The sequence below is a fragment of the Odontesthes bonariensis genome, chromosome 8, assembly GCF_027942865.1.
Source record: "Odontesthes bonariensis isolate fOdoBon6 chromosome 8, fOdoBon6.hap1, whole genome shotgun sequence".
NCBI classification, from domain to species: Eukaryota; Metazoa; Chordata; class Actinopteri; order Atheriniformes; family Atherinopsidae; genus Odontesthes; species Odontesthes bonariensis.
In genome coordinates, this window is record NC_134513.1 from 24,044,761 (window position 1) to 24,057,669 (window position 12,909).

At 43.6% G+C, this 12,909-nt stretch overlaps 2 non-coding genes across 2 annotated transcripts; both read right to left on the minus strand.

The window, feature by feature from the left end:
• Positions 1-1,259: 1,259 nt before the first annotated feature.
• Positions 1,260-1,333, minus strand: trnan-guu (transfer RNA asparagine (anticodon GUU)). Its single transcript has one exon. It is a non-coding gene; the product is annotated as a tRNA-Asn (tRNA).
• Positions 1,334-2,756: 1,423 nt separating this feature from the next.
• On the minus strand, positions 2,757-2,830 carry trnan-guu (transfer RNA asparagine (anticodon GUU)). The gene has a single exon. It is a non-coding gene; the product is annotated as a tRNA-Asn (tRNA).
• Between the last annotated feature and the right edge of the window lie 10,079 nt (positions 2,831-12,909).

Consider the following 12,909-nt stretch of genomic DNA (forward strand, 5'->3'; position numbering starts at 1 on the left):
AAGACTTCGAAAAGGACATAATGGATTGAATAAAAACCTATATATGATAGGAAAATATCAGTCAGGGAAATATGAGTGTGGGGAAGATGAGACAATTGAACATGTTATATTATGTTTTAGGAATTATCAGGCTCAGAGAAATAATTTAATTAGAAATCTTAGTAGGATGAAAATGAAATTGGATATAGTAGATTTATTGCAAAAAGAATCAGGAAACAGAGGATATCAGGTCATTTTTTATTATTTAAAACGGTGTAGGTTATATAATAGAATTTAGTATATATAAAGTATATAAATAAGTGTATATGAGTAGGGACTATGTAAAAGTGTAGGAATATGTAGATATAAGGGTGTATATGTGGATATGGGTGTATATGAGTGTATGGGTGTATATATATATATATATATATATATATATATATATATATATTGGTATATATAAATAGGTATATATAATTGTCATGAGCTCCACACTCCTTACCAGTTGGTGGCGGTAATGCTGCTTTAAGTTGTTTGCCAACCGCCAATAAAAAAAAATTAAATAGCGAGAGAAATATTTTCCTGTACTTTACCTTCACCTGCTGCCATGTACGCTTTTGGCTGTTAAGATTGCTCCTGTTGAGATGTAACAGTGAAAAATGTGGGTCACACACTCACGATAATATAGTCACAAAGTATGATGATGCGTGTCGATTATTGCGTTATTAATAAAGTGAGCAGGGCCAGTATATTTGTGCTGTACATCTCAAACAGAGACAATTCAACATGCTTTATGTAAACAAATTATAACACAAAGAGGAGAGCATAAATACATGAGGACTTTCATAACTTACACATTTAGTCTGTCAGCACTTGTTAGCCATGGCGTTTCTTCGCTTTATTGATCGCAGCTGTATTGCCATTTCTGGTGATGACACTTTTAAAATCCTCATACAGCTCCATCAGCATTATTTCTTTTGCTGCCGAAAAAATAACAGCTCTTGTCTTGCTCTCCTTTTCTGCCATCTCCCTTTTTCCACCATCCACTCGTCAGGGCTTCTTACGTTCCTCGTGCACTCGCACTTAGCCAGGCTATGTAAGCCTTGCTTGGATTAGCCTCACGAGATGCAGCTAAAATGTCTTCGTGGAACAACTTGAGGCTTAATTGGGAGATGGTGCTAGTTCAAGCGACACTTTCCGGCTATAGCCTGACTTTCTTTAGCTACTTTCGAGGAATACCCCCCTGGTTGCTGACCGTTAGATTTGTTGGTACACACACTGGTCCCTGGGTGGGCTCGAACCACCAACCTTTCGGTTAACAGCTGAACGCGCTGGCCGATTGCGCCACAGAGACTTGCTGTAGCTGTCTGTGGGCGTGGCCTCAATTATTACCACCTCTCATCCCTTCAATTACAGTGTGTGTTCGATTTCTTTATGTTTGTCATAAGGTTGATATCTGTTGTGTAGGTAACAAGTAAAGTAGCACACAACAAGTAGTCAATAACTTCCTGGTCTGACTTGTTAAAGAAAGAGATTTAATGTAAAATTTTTTCCCAAGTGCCGTCATTTGGTTTCTCAGCCTTTTTGAATTTTTCCTTGTTTGTGTATGACTTTCATAGCAATATGACAAAAAGGTTGTTTTTTCACTTTGCTTGTGCAATTTTGACTAAAGATAGAGGAGCCTCCTCGTTGAGTCATGCATTACACTGCACTTAACAGATCACCCTTGGAGAAATATTTTGCCAAGGAGCGTGTATAATGCATAAGGAGAGCGTTTTGGTGGCAGAATGTTTGCGTTAACTCCCGTAATACGCATAAGTCAGAAGGTCCCTGGGTGGGCTTGAACTACCAACCTTTCGGTTAACAGCCTAACTCGCTAACCGATTGCGCCACAGAGACTCTGCCTGCCTTTTTTTGGCAGTGGGCGTGGCTTCGAGCTTGACTGCCCCCTCATGGCGGTAGAGGCAAGCGTTCTGTATTTTTGCGTGATGAGACTTGAGTGAAATGCTGCTGATCTATGTCAAACTTGAACCGAAAAGTAGGAGGTGCTATACAGCATTATTACCAGTTAAAATACAATGTGATATCTCTCATCAAATAGCTCAGCATGCTTTGGCACCTTAACTCTTGTCAACTTGTGGGTTCAGTGGGACAAGTTACCCCGTACAGCTATCGATTTGCTACCAAACCTACAACTGGTTGCTGACCGGTAAATTTGTTGGTACACACACTCATCCCTGGGTGGGCTCGAACCACCAACCTTTCGGTTAACAGCCGAACGCGCTGGCCGATTGCGCCGCAGAGACTTGCTGTAGCTGTCTGTGGGCGTGGCCTCGATCAATACCACCTCTCATCCCTTCATTAGAGTGTGTGTTCGATTTCTTTATGTTTGTCATAAGGTTGATATCTGCTGTGTAGGTAACAAGTAAAGTAGCACACTACAAGTAGTCAATAACTTCCTGGTCCGACTTAATTAAAGAAAGAGATTTAATGTCAAATTTTTTCTCAAGTGCCCTCATTTGGTCTCTCAGTCTTTTTGAATTGTTCCTTGTTTGTGTATGACTTTCATAGTAATATGACAAAAAGGTTGTTTTTTCACTTTGCTTGTGCAATTTTGACAAAAGATAGAGGAGCCTCCAGGTTGAGTCATGCATTACACTGCACTTAATAGGTCACTCTTGGAGAAATACTTTGCCAAGGAGCGTGTATAATGCATAAGGAGAGCGTTTTGGCGGCAGAATGTTTGCGTTAACTCCCATAAAATGCATAAGTCAGACCGTCCCTGGGTGGGCTTGAACCACCAACCTTTCAGTTAACAGCCGAACGCGCTAACCAATTGCGCCACAGAGACTCTGCCTGCCTTTTTTTGGCAGTGGGCCTGGCTTCGAGCTTGACTGCCCCCTCATGGCGGTAGATGCAAGCGTTCTGAATTTTTGCGTGATGAGACTTGAGTGAAATGCTGCTGATCTATGTCAAACTTGAACCGAAAAGTAGGAGGTGCTATACAGCAAGATTACCAGTTACAATACAATTGTAATATCTCTCATCAAACAGCTCAGCATGCTTTGGCACCTTAACTCTTGTCAACCAAATGACTTAAAGGATAACTTGTGGGTTCAGTAGGACAAGTCACACATTACAGCTATCGATTTGCTACCAGACCTACAACTGATTGCTGACAGGTAGATTTGTTGGTACACACACTCGTCCCTGGGTGGGCTCGAACCACCAATCTTTCGGTTAACAGCCGAACGCCCTGGCCAATTGCGCCACAGAGACTTGCTGTAGTTGTCTGCGGGCGTGGCCTCGATCATTACCACCTCTCATCCCTTCATTAGAGTATGTGTTCGATTTCTTTATGTTTGTCATAAGGTTGATATCTGCTGTGTAGGTAACAAGTAAAGTAGCACACAACAAGTAGTCAATAACTTCCTGGTCTGACTTGTTAAAGAAAGAGATTTAATGTCAAATTTAGTCTAAAGTGCCCTCATTTGGTTTCTCAGCCTTTTTGAATTTTTCCTTGTTTGTGTATGACTTTCATAGCAATATGACAAAAAGGTTGTTTTTTCACTTTGCTTGTGCAATTTTGACAAAAGATAGAGGAGCCTCCAGGTTGAGTCATGCATTACACTGCACTTAACAGGTCACCCTTGGAGAAATATTTTGCCAAGTAGCGTGTATAATGCGTAAGGAGAGCGTTTTGGCGGCAGAATGTTTGTGTTAACTCCCATAATACGCATAAGTCAGACCGTCCCTGGGTGGGCTTGAAACACCAACTTTTCGGTTAACAGCCGAACACGCTGGCCGATTCCGCCGCAGAGACTCTGCCTGGCTTTTTTTGGCAGTGGACGTGGCTTCGAGCTTGACTGCCCCCTCATGGCGGTAGATGCAAGCGTTCTGTATTTTTGCGTGATGAGACTTGAGTGAACTGCTGCTTATCTATGTCAAACTTGAACCGAAAAGTAGGAGGTGCTATACAGCAAGATCACCAGTTACAATACAATTGTAATATCTCTCATAAAATAGCTCAGCATTCTTTGGCACCTTAACTCTTGTCAACCAAATGACTTAAAGGATAAGTTGTGGGTTCGGTGGGACAAGTTACCCAGTACAGCTATCGATTTGCTATCAAACCTACAACTGGTTGCTGACCGGTAGATTTATTGGTACACACACTAGTCCCTGGGTGGGCTCGAACCACCAACCTTTCGGTTAACAGCCGAACTCGTGCTAACCGATTGCGCCACAGAGACTCTGCTTGGCTTTTTTTGGCAGTGGGCGTGGCTTTCAGCTGGACCGCCCCCTCATGGCGGTAGATGCAAGCGTTCTGTATTTTTGCGTGATGAGACTTGAGTGAACTGCTTACTGCTGACTATGTCAAACTTGAACCGAAAAGTAGGAGGTGCTATACAGCAAGATTACCAGTTACAATAGAATTGTAATATCTCTCATCAAACAGCTCAGCATGCTTTGGCACTAGAACTCGGTCAAATAGTCGACTTATTCGACGTCATAAATTCGTCGACATGATTAATTCACGTTTTATGCATCGCAAATCTTTTTTCTTTGGTTGAAGTCCCCGTTCCAAACGACCTACTAGATGAACTCTCACTCCAGTCCAGCGGTGGCAGTAAATATGCACCAGAGTCGCCAATCGGTGTAGATGCCTTAGTTTAAAACGGAAGAAGAAGAATTCATAACGATGGCGGCGGCAAGCAGTAGTTGGAGCACTAAAGAGCATATAGCTAAAAAAACACGCACACGGTCTTCCAAAGTCTGGGAATTTTTCACCCTTAATGCTGCTAACAATGTGGTTGTTTGCAGACTATGCAAATTTAATTTGGCGTACCACAGCAGTACATCAGCGATGCACGAACACTTAAAACGAAAGCACCCTGGAGCTCGTCAGGATGGCAGCAAAACACCGTAAGTTCTGTTGATTTCAAGATCCTCTCTGAATAAACGCTACGTTAGACTGTTGAGTTGTTGTCTAGTTATATTCCCGGCGTAAAAGTTACGTCTTTTAATTATGACTAGAACAGGTCCCATGCTTGCCAGTTTAAAGCTGTTAGCGCTACCAGTCCCGACATGTTTCTTCTGTGTTATCTATTTGCTAACACTGGACGGTGGATTTTATGCTCTGCCATTATGTAGTTCTAGTCTACCTGTTGACTGTCGAAATTCCATGATCTAGTAGCAACCAGATCCAAGTAGTAAACACGCATTACAAGTTGGCAATTTAAATTACATAAATCATTTTTTAAGTTGAGCCTCTGAGATGGCTGTAGTATAGCCTACTGTTAGCAAAATGTATCATAATAACAGCAATGATGTGGATGATGCTATATTTTTGATTTGTTGCTGTGAATATTCATGTGCTTTATGTTTTTTGCCTTTACCGGAGTAAGCAAAGCAGTGTGGCGGACCTTTTTCATAAAAAGAACCAGGCACCTTGCACACCCCAGGAGGCTAGTGTGTACACAAACAGGATCGTCTCTATGATTGTGAAGGACATGAGGCCTCTTGCGATTGTTGAAGGTGAAGGCTACAGTGAAATGATAAACACTGTCCACTCAAGATACACCCTTCCATCCAGGCGCCACTTCACTGACTTAATGGAGAAGAAGTATATGGTTACCATGGACAAAGTGAAAAGTGAACTAAAAAAAAAGCATTTCCAAACTATCCCTAACAACTGATGCTTGGACCAGTCGGGCCACTGAGGCACATTTAGGTGTCACCTGTCATTTCATTAATGAAAATTGGGAGCTGACCTCATTTAGCTTAACTACAATGCCGCTTGAGGAGCGCCACTCTGCTGAAAATATTGCCTCTTGGGTTGAGATGGTGGCAGATAAATTTGATTTCTCCCTTCGAGATGATGTACTGGCGATTGTACATGATAACGCAGCAAATGTTGTTGCAGCTCTTTGCATCTTAGAGGAGAAACATGGGGTAGCATCACATCGTTGTGCTGGCCATAGGCTTCAGTTGGTGGTAAATCATGCCTTGAAGAAAAACCCCATGATCGACAGGACACTCGGGGCTGCACGGTCTCTTGTGAAGCATTTCAAGAAAAGTGAGCCAGCTAGCAGCAAGCTGAAACAGAAACAAAAACAGTGGGGTACAGCTGAGCATACCCTGCTCCAGGATGTGTCTGTAAGATGGAACAGCTCATACTACATGGTAAGTCGCCTTTTGGAACAACGGTGGCCGGTGGTCGCAACACTTTCTGACCCAGACGTTACACAGCGTGGGAAGCAATACATGGATTTGAGGAATGATCAGTGGATCTTACTAGAGGAACTGGAGCAGGTCCTCAAGCCTTTCGAACAGGCCACTGTTTTTCTCAGTGGAGAGTCCTATGTCACAATATCTGTTTTACCTTCACTGCCGAAGGGTCTCCATAAGTCTACAAAGAAAACCACATACAAGTCTGCTTCTGTGAACTCTTTTCAGATTGCTGCAGACCAAGAGATGAAGGCAAGGTGGGAGTCTGAGTCTGCTTTCAAAGAGAATGGACAAAATGTGGCCATCATTGCTGCTGCCCTTGACCCCCGCTTTCGTAGGATGAAGTTCCTGTCACCTGAGGATGCTTTGAAGGTAACAAGTACAAATTCAGGCTCTGATAATTTATATCAAAAGAGCCAAGCAACAACTGGAAACGATTGAGCAGGAGCACTCGGCCAGTCCCCAGCAAAAGAACACCTCTTTGCTGCACATTCTGCTTGGCTCTGCGTAGTGTGACAGGATGAGGTCAATCGCCGCGTGCAACTGCTTCAACTGTGCGAGAGCCTCACGAGCGGCGACCGGGATTTCAAACAAGTTTGATTTTCATCCGAACGATCGGGAGGTGGTCGGGAGGGCTTAATCGTTTGTTGTTACCCCATGTATACCACACGATGCGAGACGCACGATTGAGCCAAAACTTGGTCCGATCTCCAAAATAGTCGCACGAGTGAAAGTCTTGTCGACATCGGGCCAAAAATTGCACAGTGCATGCCCAGCTTTAGGAGGCCAGTGCCTTATCCACGTGACTATTCAAAATAAAAAACACAACTTAAAGAGATCGGGTAAACGATCCTCTAATCCATTTAACAAAAGTGAAAGATTTCAGTCTTTTGACACAATAATTCTTTTTTCTTACTTATATCAGAAAAGTGGACTTTGGAGAACACTCGTGAGCACACCAAACTAGTTTGAATTAAGAGTGTGTAGAAAGGTTTTCAGAGTTGGTCAAGTGTCAACTGTGATGCTATGAGTGTTACATCATCTTTTCCAGTTTTTTTAATGAGAGATGTCGAGTTTGATTTGAAAATGTATACATAGCAGAGGATGGTTTTGGTCTATTGACCTCTGGGTTATGGGCCCAGCATGCTTCCGCTGCGCCACTCTGCTACACACCTCTGATGGGATTTTCGGCTCTTTTTCGAGATGCGGCTCTAATGGCTCTTCTTACTGTGGAGAGCCGGCTCTTTCGGCTCCCAAACGGCTCCCCATATATATTTTTACATTATTAATTATTAATAGCTTAAACCTAATTTTATAACATTTTGTTTCATTATTGACATTGTTAAGCACTTATGATGAGTAAAAATGCTGCATAACAGTGCTTTATAAATAAAAGTTTTATTATAACCAATTAAATTATCACAAAATAGCACCACTTCCACAAAAATAACTTAAAATAAATTAAACAGTTATAAATACAAACACCCACCACAATACAAAAACGTATCAAAGCAGCTTCATAACAAAAAAGGTGCCACAATACAAATATCAAATACAGTTCTATTAAATTAAAGTATAAAACTATGAAGGATAAAAAAGACCATGTGAACAACACCAGTTTTGAACTACTAGGCCTAGAGATGGAGAACTCACTGTATTACAAATACTCACCACAGTACGAAAAAGTATTAAAGCAGCTTCATAACAAAAAGGCACCATAATACAAGTATCACTTTCAGTGCTATTAAATTCAAGTATAAAACTATGAAGGATAAAAAACATGTGAACAACACAAGTTTTGAACCACTAGAGATGAAGAACTCACTGTATTAAATACAAATACCCACCACAGTACGAAAAAGTATAAAAGCAGCCCCGTCACCTTATTAATTGAAAGCTGCTTGTGATTAGTCAGATGTGTGGAGCACACCCTTCCATGAGGGCAGTGGAGAAAAAAACCGACGTGGGGACAAAACTGTCGGCTCTGTGGCACTTGCAGAGCACAAGCGAGACAGCGAGATACTGAAAGAAAAAAAACAACGGCTCCCAAATAGGATCCCAAAACGGCTCCCATTGTGGAGCCAGTTCCTGTCGTTCACTTCAAAGAGCCGGATCTTAGAGCCGGATCGTTCGCGACCGACACATCACTAGTCTGAGGCAGACACACTCACTGACCCTGTGGACTTCGGGGTCCCGGGCTGCTTGGCCGTGAGTCATGTACAGTCTGTGGGAGAGAAGTGTGATATGATCTGGACTGTGAACAAGGTTGTAAAGCCACGAAGAACCAAGTGACAATGTCAGTAGGGATTGCAATAAAGTAATTTACACTTAATAACATGTGCTGTCTCTTAGTCAATGATTTGCATTGAACCAAAATGACAGAAAGCACCTCTCTGCCGCCTGCTGTCCAGGAGCAGAGCCACTCGGCTTCCTCGGTGCTCTCCACGGTCCTCCTGATGCCCGCGCTTTCTTCCTAGCCTTCTGGGTGTAGCTAAATGGTGAAAGAGACATCCATATTCTTCATTCAGCCCATGGAATGTATGTTTGATTCTGGTGCACAAAATAATTACTATTTTGTACCTTGAAGGCTTCTTGTCCATGGCATGGAGAGCTGTGTAGCGGTGGACTATTTCCTCCTCCTCCTTGGCTGACAAGGCTGTGCTACATGCAACTCGGAATCCTACACTCACAGTTTTCTCCAGAATAGTGCAGATATATATTGTTCAATAAATAAATCCACATGCTGCAGTGGCTTATCAGGACTCAGTAAATCATTTCACCTACCTTGTGGAACCCACAGGAGCACAGAAGGCTAATTCCCCCGAACAGATCCTTTGTGTGGTTCTGCAGGGGACAAGCATCAATTTTCTCCAGGGCCCTTTTCCACTTCTTGGCCCCTGGAAGTTTGCCAGTAGAGAAGTGGTATTGGCCCTGGGCATATTTTACACAGATGTCCCTCCAGTAAGCATCAGGTTTCCGTGTCTTAGTCATCTGCAAACATTAATAAAACAGGTTAATGTAAAGCTAGGCTATGTGTACAGAGGGTATGAATTCATCCCCCTTTCACAAAAATAGAATCATTATTATCTAAATGTGGTTTAATGTAGGGATGTTTGAGGTTGTTTGATTTAAAATTGGGCGAAACAAAAGCAATTGCACTTAGGACAAGTCAAATTTAGGGTTGGGGTTATTACAATCTCTTCAGAATATACCCAAATGTGGAAGGCAAATTAGGTCAAATTATAAAGGGCTTGCTTTCCAGGTAAAATGTGGCGGGATTTATGTCCACACTCCTCAGAAATCTTTTAGGTGCTCTTCTGGTGAGAGGCCTTAAACATATCATTGACCATCACAGAAAATAATAATGGACTTACTGTGCTTTTTATGTTAAAATTCTCAGAATATTCCTTCCCTATTCTCACTTGTATTTTTCTTCCTTCTAAATTTTTTTAATCCATTTAAACATACAACCATTTATACCCATTCTTCTAATTTGAACTAATAACCCTTCTCTCCACATCATATCATACGCTCTTTCAATATAAAAAAATACTGCTACAACACTCTCTTTATTTACTTGAGCCTTTCTTATTTCATTCTCTAGACATATTAATGGATCCATTGTACTCCTCCCTCTCCTAAATCCACTTTGATACTTTGATATAAGTCCTTTACTTTCTATATAATATAACAATCTTTCATTTATCATTCTCTCCATTATTTTACATATATTGGATGTTAAAGCTCTTGGTCTATAATTTTAGATTTTTGGTTTTGATTGATCTTTTCCTGGCTTTCTAATTGGTATAACCACAGCTTCTTTCCAACTTTTTGGTAATTCTCCCTCCTCCCAAATTCATTTCCAATCAAATATTTTTAGAAAATTCACTTAAATGACTTACCATTACATAACAAATCTGATCTTTCCTGGAGCTGATCATTTATATTTTTAAACTGCCCTATTCAATTCCATTATTGTAAATGACATATTCAATAAATCATTCGATTCAACCATTTTTTCCAATAACTCCTTATTTTCCAGAATTGTCTTTTCTCGCCCTACTACACTGATATTTTCAGAACTCTGAATTCTAACAAACACTTTTCTCAACATCTCTGCCTTATCTTTATTTTTCCCTGCTGTTGTTTCTCCATTATTTAATATTGGATATCCATTCACTCTTTTAATTCCTTTCATTCTTTTAATCACTTTTAACAATTCTTCTTAGCTTTGCTTGCAATTTTTTGTATTCATTCAATTTCTGAGGGCTATGATTTCTTTTTAATACTTTAAAGGCTTTATTTTGTTTCTTCAATAGCTGCAGTACATTCTATTGTCCACCATGGTACCAACTTCCTTTCCTTTTTCCCACCTTTTATCCTTATAGTTTGAGTGGCCACTTCTACAATAGCATTACATATATAAAGATTAAAACCCTCAATACTACTATTTAAATCCACTTTTGGTATTTTTAATTCACTATTATCTGAATGAGCCCTGAATCTTCTAAATCTAATTATACCTGATGAGCAACAGCTGTGTCACCTCCCAGAGGAGCTGATTTAAACCTCACAGGTGGGTTGGGATGTTGTTTGCTGACTGGAACAATGGGAGCTGTTGGAGTCCTGCTGATTTCTGTGCTGACGGCTTGGCTGGCCAAAGGTTTTGCATTTTGTCTGCTCTTTTTGGTGTTAAGTCCTAAAACTGGATTGTGTCTGTTGTTCTGTCTCACGATTAGCATTTGTGCAAAATATGCTCTCTCCATAGGATCATGTTTGCCAATAGTTGGGATGAATCATGGAGCTTCCAGTGAGGTTCAGAAAAAGCAAAGCGGTAAGGAAAGCTGTAAAAAATGTTTTAAAGCTGTAGGTTTTCATAGTGACTCAATGCCTTTTGTGTCATAGACTTGTCTTCAAGGAAACCCCTTGAACTTGTCCAGCCAATGGATTCCATGTTGGGGAAGAACTCAAAAGAAGGTATGCATGATGAGTTTGAGTCTTCCTTGGGTGGTGAAACTTTATAAACTGCGTTTGAGCATCGACTGGAAAAATGGTTTTCATAAGACACCTGTCTGAACAGTGACCCGTTTCAATCTGCTGCTGTCTACTTGACTTCTGCATAGTTGTATAGTATGTGTCAGGATATGGTAAAGCCCTTTAAAGCTGTGTCACACTGCAAGGAAAGCAACTAAACTGAGTTTAAGGCCATCTATTGGGGCAGGTCTGAAGTATTTGCATTTTCTGTTTATGGCTAGCTTGTCTATATTTCTTAATCCACTTTTGAACTTCTTTGCAGTCTTAATGGAAAGGAAAGCAGTTAAAGCTGCTGCATCCATTGGCGACATGAAATATAAGCAAGCTGAAATCTCACAAGTAAATCTAAAGGCTAAAAGAGAAGTGAATGTTTCTCTGGCTGTCGCCGCAAATCCGACGGAAGAAGCTGCCGCAGCAGTGGCGGTCGCCGCTGCCAATCCGACGGAGGAACCTGCCGCAGCAGTGGCGGTCGTGGCCGCCAATCCGACGGAGGAACCTGCCGCAGCAGTGGCGGTCGTGGCCGCCAATCCGACGGAGGAACCTGCCGCAGCAGTGGCGGTCGTGGCCGCCAATCCGACGGAAGAAGCTGCCGCAGCAGTGGCGGTCGTGGCCGCCCATCCGACGGAAGAAGCTGCCGCAGCAGTGGCGGTCGTGGCCGCCCATCCGACGGAAGAAGCTGCCGCAGCAGTGGCGGTCGTGGCCGCCCATCCGACGGAAGAAGCTGCCGCAGCAGTGGCGGTCGTGGCCGCCCATCCGACGGAAGAAGCTGCCGCAGCAGTGGCGGTCGTGGCCGCCCATCCGACGGAAGAAGCTGCCGCAGCAGTGGCGGTCGTGGCCGCCCATCCGACGGAAGAAGCTGCCACAGCAGTGGCGGTCGTGGCCGCCCATCCGACGGAAGAAGCTGCCGCAGCAGTGGCGGTCGTGGCCGCCCATCCGACGGAAGAAGCTGCCGCAGCAGTGGCGGTCGTGGCCGCCCATCCGACGGAAGAAGCTGCAGTGGCGGTCGTGGCCGCCCATCCGACGGAAGAAGCTGCCGCAGCAGTGGCGGTCGTGGCCGCCCATCCGACGGAAGAAGCTGCAGTGGCGGTCGTGGCCGCCCATCCGACGGAAGAAGCTGCCGCAGCAGTGGCGGTCGTGGCCGCCAATCCGACGGAAGAAGCTGCCGCAGCAGTGGCGGTCGTGGCCGCCAATCCGACGGAAGAAGCTGCCGCAGCAGTGGCGGTCGTGGCCGCCCATCCGACGGAAGAAGCTGCCGTGGCGGTCGTGGCCGCCCATCCGACGGAAGAAGCTGCCGCAGCAGTGGCGGTCGTGGCCGCCCATCCGACGGAAGAAGCTGCCGCAGCAGTGGCGGTCGTGGCCGCCCATCCGACGGAAGAAGCTGCCGCAGCAGTGGCGGTCGTGGCCGCCCATCCGACGGAAGAAGCTGCCGCTGCAGTGGCGGTCGCCGCCGCCAATCCGACGGAAGAAGCTGTCGTCTAAGGCGGCGTCATTAAGCTGTCTAACTTGCCATCCTGAACCTCTTTTTAAATAAAACAGTGGTATTGTACAATGTGTGCTGCTGAAACCAATTCCTTGGCTCTGAATAATTTATTTGTCTCGATGGAAGGGTGGCTGTCCAAGGCCTTCCTTAGGAAGGGAACCAGGGAGAAACATCTTGTGATGTTT